The following is a 10,165-nucleotide window of genomic DNA, read 5'->3' as shown; positions in this document are numbered from 1 at the left end:
ACTTCTTTGTTTGTTTGTTTGTTCATTTCATCTGAGAAGATGGTTGGATAGCCCATATTAAGCTACACTAAGCCGGTCTTCCAAGGGGTCCAGCTGAATGTATGATGAATCCACTTCACCGGTGACGTACATATCAAACCACTGATGTCACTTCGTTGAAACGAAGGAGTTTTGAAGTGCCGCATCCCTGAAATGTGGTATGCCAAAAAAGCACTAGAAACTGTATATGATCAATATTAAGAGAATTGAAGTAACGGAATGCCTTAAATTGATTTTTGGTAGCAAAGCATCACAAATATGTTTGATAAAAGTCAAATTATCTATCGTATATTCTGATTGGCTTGGTAAGACTGTAAAACCAACTCTACCGTTGTAATCACTGAGTTGTCATAGGTAAACAACTAGAAAAAAAATGTAGCTGTCTTCAAACTTAGTAATATATATCTTTGAAAATGCTTTGGTGATGTTATCAAACTAGTATAACACATACAAGTAGTTCGTCATCGACAGAAAGTTGTGTACTATTAGTGGTGGAAACCGTTTACTTTGTTCATTCATTTTCATTTTATTGATATTATTTAGTACAGCCAGACATTAGCGGTGGTCCAGTGCCCGCTAAAAGTTGATATCAGTCAACAAATTTCCAACGATTATACTTGATGGCCTGATAGGGTATCGAAGTTTAATGAATGGATTTTTAAGTTCGTTATTGCTTTGGGTATAATAATATACTTTTTTTTTTTCTTTCGGGGCACCAACATTTCACTTTCAAAGGTTTTAGTGGCCAAAATGGGTCTCCAAGGGCACATGTTTATGTTGAGCTCTGTGATAAGATTATCGTTATTGATCAGGACAAAGCCAGAACCTCTGTATACCTGCAATTCAATCAGAAATCAATACCAAAATGATTAATACTTACAGTGCATTTGCATTCTAGTGTGCTGCTTTGCTTTTGACATTTCTGACATTTCAATGTTTCGTTATAATCAATTGTCACTTATTGTAACATTGAGAAATTCGATCATTCATTCACCGTGTTACACACGATTACTTATAGCCTTCCTCGTCCCCCCCCCCCCTCTCTCTCTCCACTCTCTCAATCAAATAAAAAACAGAAACAATAACGGTTTAGGGTAAATTCATCCGATGCATCTTTAATGAAATAAATATGTTTCCCTTTTCAACTCGTAATTTGGTCAGTTCGTGTACTACTCCTTTCTTCTCCTGTCTTTACAATTTGTGTGTTTGTTGCTGTTGATGTTCTTGTCTGCTTGCAATCACTTGATACTTCACACTTTTATTTCCCTGTGATTAGTTTTTTTTTTTTTTTTGTGGTGGCAAAAGTCCATTGAAAATATATTTTGAGAACTTGGTCACGGAACCTTATCTATAGCACCAACTGTTGCTCCACTGAACAAAGAGCTTTAAATTCATCATTGCCAATCCTGACTACTTAAACTACTTAAAGCACGTTATTCTTCTTGTTGTTATTGGTTTATAACAAGAAAGTTCTATTTTTTTCTGAGGTCGCACGAAGCATGTCTTAATTCAAATCATCTGAAATATCAAGTACAAAATGTATACATGCAATGCACTAATTGAATTAATTCTACAATATTTCCATGGAGGTAAGCTATTGAGCATGTATCTATAAGCTACTGGCTTTTGGAGCGTTAGGATATTCAGGGATGAAATGAAATGAAATGAAATGAAATTTATTCATATTCCACATGGTGGACATAATATGATAGAATATACAGGGTATAACACATAGTGGACATTATATCAAAACTATACAGAATATGTTACATGTATGTACAAAATACAGTGATATTCTGAGATAAAATAACACCATATACAAATGTGGAGGGGACTACTTAGAAGCACTGCTTGTTAAATGTAGTCCCCCTACAGATTATAGACAAAATGATATCAAAGATAAGGCTGAGTGAAATATAACAAAAACACCATAATTATATACACTATTTACAAGGGCACATGAACTGTACTATGGATATACAAACAAGTCATGTATATGTTACAAAGCACAAGTTTATGTATAAAGTGTTTACAGCGTACATTATATACAGTGTACCATTAGAATAATGAATGAAACAGAAGATAACCTTCCGAGTATAATTAATGAAGTATTTCTAGAAATCATTGATTTAAATAAACATACGTTTAATTACCATAAAACTGTTTATTAATACTTATCAAGAAACACATTTTTGAGCTTATACTTAAAGCTATTCAAGCTCTGAGCTTGTTTGAGTGAACAATCAAAGGAATTCCAAAGCTTAGGACCAGTAAACATAAAATTTCTGTTAGCAAAACTGGTTTTATTTTTAGGAAGATGATAATCATTCGCATACCTTGTTGAGTAATTATGTATAACATTATTTTTTCGAAACATTTCCTTAAATACGTTAGGAGTAGCGTTAATTTCTACATTGTACATAAAACAACCCAGCTGAAGACGATATAAATCAGTAATCTTAAGAATACGGTTTTCTTTAAACAAAACATCAGTGTGTGATCTATAAGCGGTATTGCATATCAAACGCATCGCTCTTTTCTGCAAGAGGAGCACCCTGTCCATTTTAGTTTGTATTGCATTTCCCCATGCCATTACGCCATAATTAAGGAAGAATACGAGTTGAATATAACATAAGAAGCACTGACTTTGGGAGAATCCGTTTAACGTGATTAATGATGCCAATATTTCTTGAAACTATCTTACAAATATTATCAATATGACAATTCCAAGTTAGCTTATTGTCAATTGTAATACCGAGAAATTTTGTAGTCTTGACTTCTTTAATAACAGAATTATCAAATATCACTTGGTCAGGAAGTTGTTTAACAGAGTTACTGAATAACATGTAATTGGTTTTTTGTTTATTTAAAGATAATTCATTTGCTTTTATCCAATTTGTTACATGTGCAAGTTCTACATTTAAAACTTCTACTAACTTATTAGGATCACTGTGAGTATAGAATACGTTTGAATCATCAGCAAAAAGGATAAAAGAGAGAACACTCGAAGAACATCGAATGTCATTTACATAAATAGAGAATAGCAGTGGACCAAGAAGGCTTCCTTGGGGAACTCCACACGTGATTGGTACTGTAGACGAATTATATCCATCAATGGTAACAAATTGCTTTCTTCCAGAAAGATAACTTTCGAACCATTCCAGAGCCTTACCTCTAATACCATAGTGCGCAAGTTTGTATAACAGAATGTCGTGATTTATAGTATCGAATGCTTTAGAAAAATCTAAGAACAAACCGATAGTATGACAGGATTTTTCGATTGAAGCTGATATGGTATTTATTAAACTTAGAATGGCATGAGTTGTGTTATGTTTTTCTCTAAAGCCAAATTGGGAGTCAGATATGATGTTGTGAGATTCAAGGAAGGTAGTTGTCCTTGAATGAACAATTTTCTCTAAGATTTTTGATAACGAAGTTAACAAAGATATTGGGCGATAGTTGCTGATACATAATTTGTCTCCTTTCTTAAATATTGGAGTCACCTTTGCGAATTTCATTTTAGATGGTACTTGACCAGATTGTAGTGAAAGGTTATATAAAAACAATAAAGGATTTGCTATACAATGTATAATGTCTTTGATAAGGACATTGCCAATGTCATCATAGCCAGGGGCTTTGTTTGCTTTGAGCTGAAGTACAATTTTGATTAATTCTTGCCTGTCAATTGGCTTGAAAAAAATTGAGTGGTCGTTTGGTGAGGAACGAAATGCGTAAAATGATTTATCACTTGGAGTAATAGTTTGTGCTAAGTTTGAACCTATCTTTGAAAAGTGTGAGTTAAAAATCTCGGTAATTTCAGACTTGTCCTCAATGATAGTATTATCAACTTGAACTTTAGAAATGGGATTTACAGCCTTCCCTCTATTCAAAACGGTATTTATTACTTTCCAAGTGTGCTTGATATCACATTTGAATTGACTCAATTGGTCCGCAAAATATTGTTTTTTAGCTAATCTGAGTGTATTGGTAAGAATATTTTTGTACGAAATATATTTCATTCGAGAGGTTTCGTCACGGTTTTTGATAAAATTAACATATAAAGTACTCTTGCGATTTATTGAGCGTAAGAGTGTTTTGGAAACCCATGGTTGCTTGGGGATTCGTTTGTAATCCTGAGTACGACATTTCCTTAAGGGAATGCATGCATCTAGGCAATTATTCAAAAGATAAAGAAAGTTATCATATGCTTGGTCAATATTTTCATTTGCTTCATACACAATTGACCAGTCCACAGATTGAAGTTTTTCTTGAACGAGAGCGATATTTTCAGGGGTGAATTTACGACGAAATACATGCCTTCGAATTGTACTATGACTCCTTGGTCCAATATCAAGGTGACAAAATATCATAAAATGGTCTGATATATCGCTCACCACTATGCCAGATTTTGGAAAAGGTTTTAGGTTCGCAAAAATGTTATCAATAAGAGTAGCAGAATGACCAGTAATTCTTGTTGGTTTAGAAATAAGAGGCAGAAATGAGGCTTGTAAAATGTTATCAAGGAAGTTATCACAGGCAGTATTACTGCTTGACAAAAGATTTATATTGAAATCACCCATGATGATGCAATCCTTGTGGAATGCACCGTTTCGACAAATATCGTTCATGATATTCATAAAATCATCATAATTAGATTGAGGAGGTCTGTATGTAACTCCAAGCAGAATGTTTTTGCCCTTGCAGACAGAAATTTCAATAAATAATGATTCTATTACATCATTCATATATTTCAGTTCTTCCTTTATAGCGTAATCATATATTCGGGGAACATATATAGCTACTCCACCACCTGGTCTATTTGATCTGTTGTTGATGACAATATCATAACCAGCAAGAACATTAATTGGACCTGACGCTGGAGTTTCAGCAGACCACGTTTCAGAGAGGCCTATGATAGGCAACATGGGCAAATCAATATTATCAAGAAATAAGCGAAGCTTTTCAAAGTTTCGATTAGCACTTCTTATATTCAAATGGAAACAAAATAATTCAGCTCGTTCTAGCGTTCGTAAATATTCTCTTAGGGTAGCTTCTGTAAAGTATGGTGATTGAGCAAGTTGACACGCTTCATCGTGGCTGTTAAACACAATGTTAAGTTCATCTAGATTGTCGGCTAAGATTCTAGTTGCAGTCCTATCAAACTTGGTGTTTCTAGCAGGTACATTTTGGTCTTTTTGAAATAAAGTAACAAAGTCATCATCTGTTAAGAGATTAAAAGGAAAAATATTGTTATCCAGCATTTAGAGTAAGGATCATAGTGGTAGACAACAAACAAAGGTAATACGTATATTTACTGTAGCTTTGACAAGTCCTCTTTCCTGTTGATGACACTGATGGCGCCTTTGTCGTTTTTCTTCACGTAGATTCGCCCGTTGTGGGTCCACAGGTATTTGTATCCGGCCAGCCTCCTTGCTCTGTTTGTTTCCTTCAACAGCTCCCTGGTGGACGCAACAAGGTTTTCGTTGACATAGATCCTTCCGTTGCCCTTAGAGTTGCTGCGGAGCCCGAGATCTTTCGTGGTGAAGTGCTGTAGCTTTCCTCGGCCGTCGTAGATCATGTTTTGCGAGCGTCGGTTGGTGAATCTCACGATTATCGGCCGTGGCCCCCGCTGATCATCCTCTTTTCCTATTCGATGAGCAATGTCGATGTCGCCAGCGCTCATATCTTCGGTGATCTTTTGAGCAATCTTTAAGACGATCTTTTCAGGGTTTTCACCCTTTTCTTCTGGCACGCCGGCGATTTCAAGGTTGACCCGACGGTGGTACTGGTCGAGGTCTTTAATTTGGTGTGTCAGATCGTCCACTCTTCTCTCCAGCTGCTGATTTTTTTGTTTGAGCTCGTGATTTTCTCCCTCCAGTCGCTCGGTGATCTTTTTCATCTCCTCGAACTTGGCATCGAGAAAAGTGATAGAGTTCAAAATGCCCTGCTGGCCCTCCTTCACCTCCGAGACCACTTTCTCCAGTTGAGAAAATTTGCCGTTAAAGTGAAAACTAAGTTTCGGTAAGTGCTTGAGAACCCGTCTAGCACCATTTCATTTTTTCTTGCAATATATCGAAAGAGTCCACTAAGAAACTTACCTGGCTGACGCGGTTTGCCGGAATGATGAGTCGGTTTGGAGTATTTTGAGAAAAATAATAATAGTAGGAAAACCGACTTTTATTCCAGAAGGCTCCAGACTAACTCGGTCTCGGGAAAAATTCGACCCTACTTCAGACAATTCACACACAGTTCGTGATCGCCACATTCTACTGGCCACTGCATAATACCAAATGAGGCCTAACTGAATGGACAGGAAAGTACGTGATAACGTAATCCTGTACAAACAAAACAAAAATGACAGCGCGCGGTCCTCAGTTGCTGAGACGCGCGGTCTTTGGAGTTTTTAAGAGGTGCTTGATCGGCGCACACTAATTTTGCATGCGCGCAAAGAGGTTTTTGATGCGCGCGTTGTAACAACTCGGACCATACTGCGAGTAGCCAGAACACGAAGTGCTAGTTTAATACAGGCCGCTCCCATAGGACAACACTGTACAATCAGAGGGACAACCATTACAGCTCATCCCGCCGTCAAAGCGAAGCCGAGTTATCCCCGAGTCCGAGTTTACCCTGAACCCGTTCGGGTAAGTTCTGAGACTGAACCTTTTTGGTTAATATTTCGCATTTTCGTCGTTACCCATCGAATATCTTGTCATAACATCGTTATCCTGCACATTTCCTAAGCATACGTTCACATTTGGGAGCGAAATTTGACAACTTTTGCAGGCGTACCAGAACTTTGTTTGGGCTTTAAGAATACGTGAGAGATTTGCTACTTCATCCCTCAACGCAATGAGATCCACTTCCTCAGCAGATTTCTTCTTCGGAGGCATCTTTTGATGATGACACAAAAGCTCCTAACACTAAGCGCGAAATAAAGGGATGGTTGCTATGCGCGATGAGGTAGTGATGGAAGAGTACGCAGGAAGGATGCGTGGCATACGCACCAGGTAAGTTTTGTTTGAAAAGTCTCAAGCAAAATATCGTCCCAAAACAGCGAAAATGAGTGAAATAACCGTACGATACGCGAAGTAGAAGCACTTAATGCAGATGTCAATCAGATAACTAGATTCTCAGTCAAAAACGCCGTCATTTGATGTAAAAAACTCACAATAGGCAAAACTGAATCCGCATATACCGAGTGTCACTTGGGAGCTCCTCAAAAACACGTCTTCCTATGTTGACCACATATATTTCGGATAGTCTATACCACACCAATTGGCACTCACGTCCTCACTGACACGGTACATTTACCATTCGATAATTCTTCTGTTTTTACATTTTCATTTTCTACGACAATAATTTCTAGGAAATTACATCCCCTTTTCATCAGTACAGCTTTACGTAATCAGATGACTGCAAAAATCAACGTCATGAGTATGTTGTTTAATGCTTTATGTCTCTGATATGATTGATAGATTTAAATGTTTAAAATAATCTGTATTTTACAACACAGGCCCTGTGTGAGATTAAGCGTTTGAACGCGCTACCATGTTATGAATAATAATTTGAGAAAATGAATGAAAATAAATAAAAGATATATATATGCGACTTTCAAGTCAAATATTAAATATGTTCCATAAGAAGCGGTTTTGCATGGCACTGCAATTCCATAGTTTGTTTGTTTGTTTGTTTGTTTTTCTTTTTGTATTGTTTCTACATATATCTCCAGTGCACAACATAATTCAGGTTTACGCAAGTAATTTGTATGCTTCGTAGTGTTTTGATTGACTTTAATTCTCAGTGTTTTGTTTTTGTCTTGCTGGATGTCAGTGCATGACAGGAAATTAGATCGAGCTTACTACGGAAGCATAACCCAGCTCGTTCACCGTTTGACGAAGTACATTGTGTATTTTGTGTGGTTGTTATATATCAGCATGTATGTTAAGCAACGGAACCTCTTTGTTGATAGTGACTCTTGCTAATAAGAGGCTTTTTTCATCGATGTCAAAGGTTTATGGTGAAATTAAATCATGGCTAAAGTTATGAGGCTAATATGTGTGTGTTTGTGCGAGTATGTGTGTGTGTGTGTGAGAGAGAGTTTGTGCGTGTGTGTGTGTGTGTATGTGTGTGTGTGTCATTGCCTGTAACATCTTCCGTTTTCCCTTTTCTGTATTATACCAGTTCGTTTTTATTTGCACAATGTCAATTATGCCCTCCCATCGGTAAATGGTAATCGATGGAAACTAAAACAGAAGAAATGATAAAAAGATAAATTGATAAAAAAACAGATCAGATTCCATGCTTGTAGTTGGTGAACAGCATCGATTTAGCATAATTTTAACACATCCTCACCAGATTGTCTCATGAACCAACCCGACGGAAAGGGAATTGTTAATCGAAAGAAAAAAAATCGTATGTTTTATAGCTCAATAACATTGATGATTCGGATATGGTTGTCCAAACATAACACTACCGCTCCTACAATAACTTTATTGAAGTCTTTTGCAGGCGGTGGCATGTATTAATGTCTCATACGAAATTTAAAGTTCGAATGTTCTCAATTCAATGCTAAGCCAGTACCTATTCACATCAAAAGTCTAAGATCTTAATAGGCCCCTTCACAATCTGAACTCAGCGTCGACGACTATACGGTATACTGACGTGAAGGGATCAAGTCATTTCCATTATATAGACCGAAATATTTTCTTTATAAGAACTAACTGTTGACGATCAGCTCGATCCATTTTACTGTTATTTAGTTTCGGCAATTCACTCTAGAAATGTCGCCAGTCATAAGAATAAGATAGGTGAGATTGCGATTGCATTTAGACCAGAAAGACGAGTAGAAAGCTTACCATGTATAGCTGTGGCCTCCTCTACATAGATGTTCGACTCACAGAAAGGAAACAAACATAACTTACATTCTGCTCTTTTTATTCTGTGCCTGACATGCCTTATTGTGGTGAACGGTGGAGTATATCAGTGACAAAGCCAGTGTTAGGTTTGCAACACAGAGCCAGTGAGTCATTGGTGTGAAGAAGACGATACAAACATGATCGAACTGCATGTAGTATCCATCACACAGAGCTAATAATGATAATGATAATAATGATAATAGATAACAGGAAATAATAATAATACTAATGATATGTATTACTACTACTTCTACTACTACTACTATTATCATTATTACTAGTACAAAAATTACCATTCAGATGATGTAAGTTCTGATTCATCCGGGTAACGATCAATAAAGGTACAAAATGAAATCAATTCATCTGGACTTTATGTTTTAATTCCAAGAACGGTTTCACGTCCGATCCTGGACGCTTCAACAGCTCGTCTGATTTGATGGCGGGAAGGCGTCGTTGCCAATCGGCGCAGACGCACTATCGACTTTATTGTTCGAAGTATTTCGACTATTGTTATCATCATTATCATTATTATTAGTAGAATTAGTAGTATAGTAGTGGTTGTATTTAGGTATTAATAAGCATTAAAGTAATAATCAGTGACAATGCCTTCTTTAGCGGGGTACCCTTTTTCGGTGGTACCACTGCTCTAACAGAGCGCCCTGTCGTTATTAATGTATTATTACCCTACACTGCAAAAAGTCCGGTGTTAAATAGTGAACGCCGAGCTGGTGTTAAATTTTTGGTGCTCATTTATGGTGTTAAGTTAACACCTCCGGGTGTCATTTCCAAATTTTAAACTGTTTTTTCAAGAGTTTCTTAGTAACTGCACTTCTTGTTGATTCTTAATTTAAACAAGACGATCAAGAATTTTACATTGAAATACTAGATTTTTGAAAAAATGTAAAAATAAATTCACACCAAAGTAACACCAGCTGGTGTGGTCTCTTATTGAAGCTGGACGGGTGTTAAACCATTGATATTAACACCAACAAATATCAAATCAACACCATGTGGTGTCATTTTTGAATTAACACCAGTACAGTGTCAAAATAACACCAGGTACAGTGTCAAATTAACACCACGAAGTGTCAGGTGAACACTTTTCAACACCATCACAGTGCATTTTTAACACCTGTGGGTGTGGTTCTTTATTGGAGTTTGATCGGTGTTAGATTTAACACCCGTGGTGTTAAATCTAACACCGATGTTTT

Source organism: Diadema antillarum, unplaced genomic scaffold, assembly GCF_040938485.1.
Source record: "Diadema antillarum isolate AM-2024a unplaced genomic scaffold, OU_Dant_1.0 seq00001901_RagTag, whole genome shotgun sequence".
Lineage (NCBI taxonomy): Eukaryota > Metazoa > Echinodermata > Echinoidea > Diadematoida > Diadematidae > Diadema > Diadema antillarum.
The sequence above is the reverse complement of the archived record's forward strand: the minus strand, read 5'-3'. Positions refer to the sequence as shown.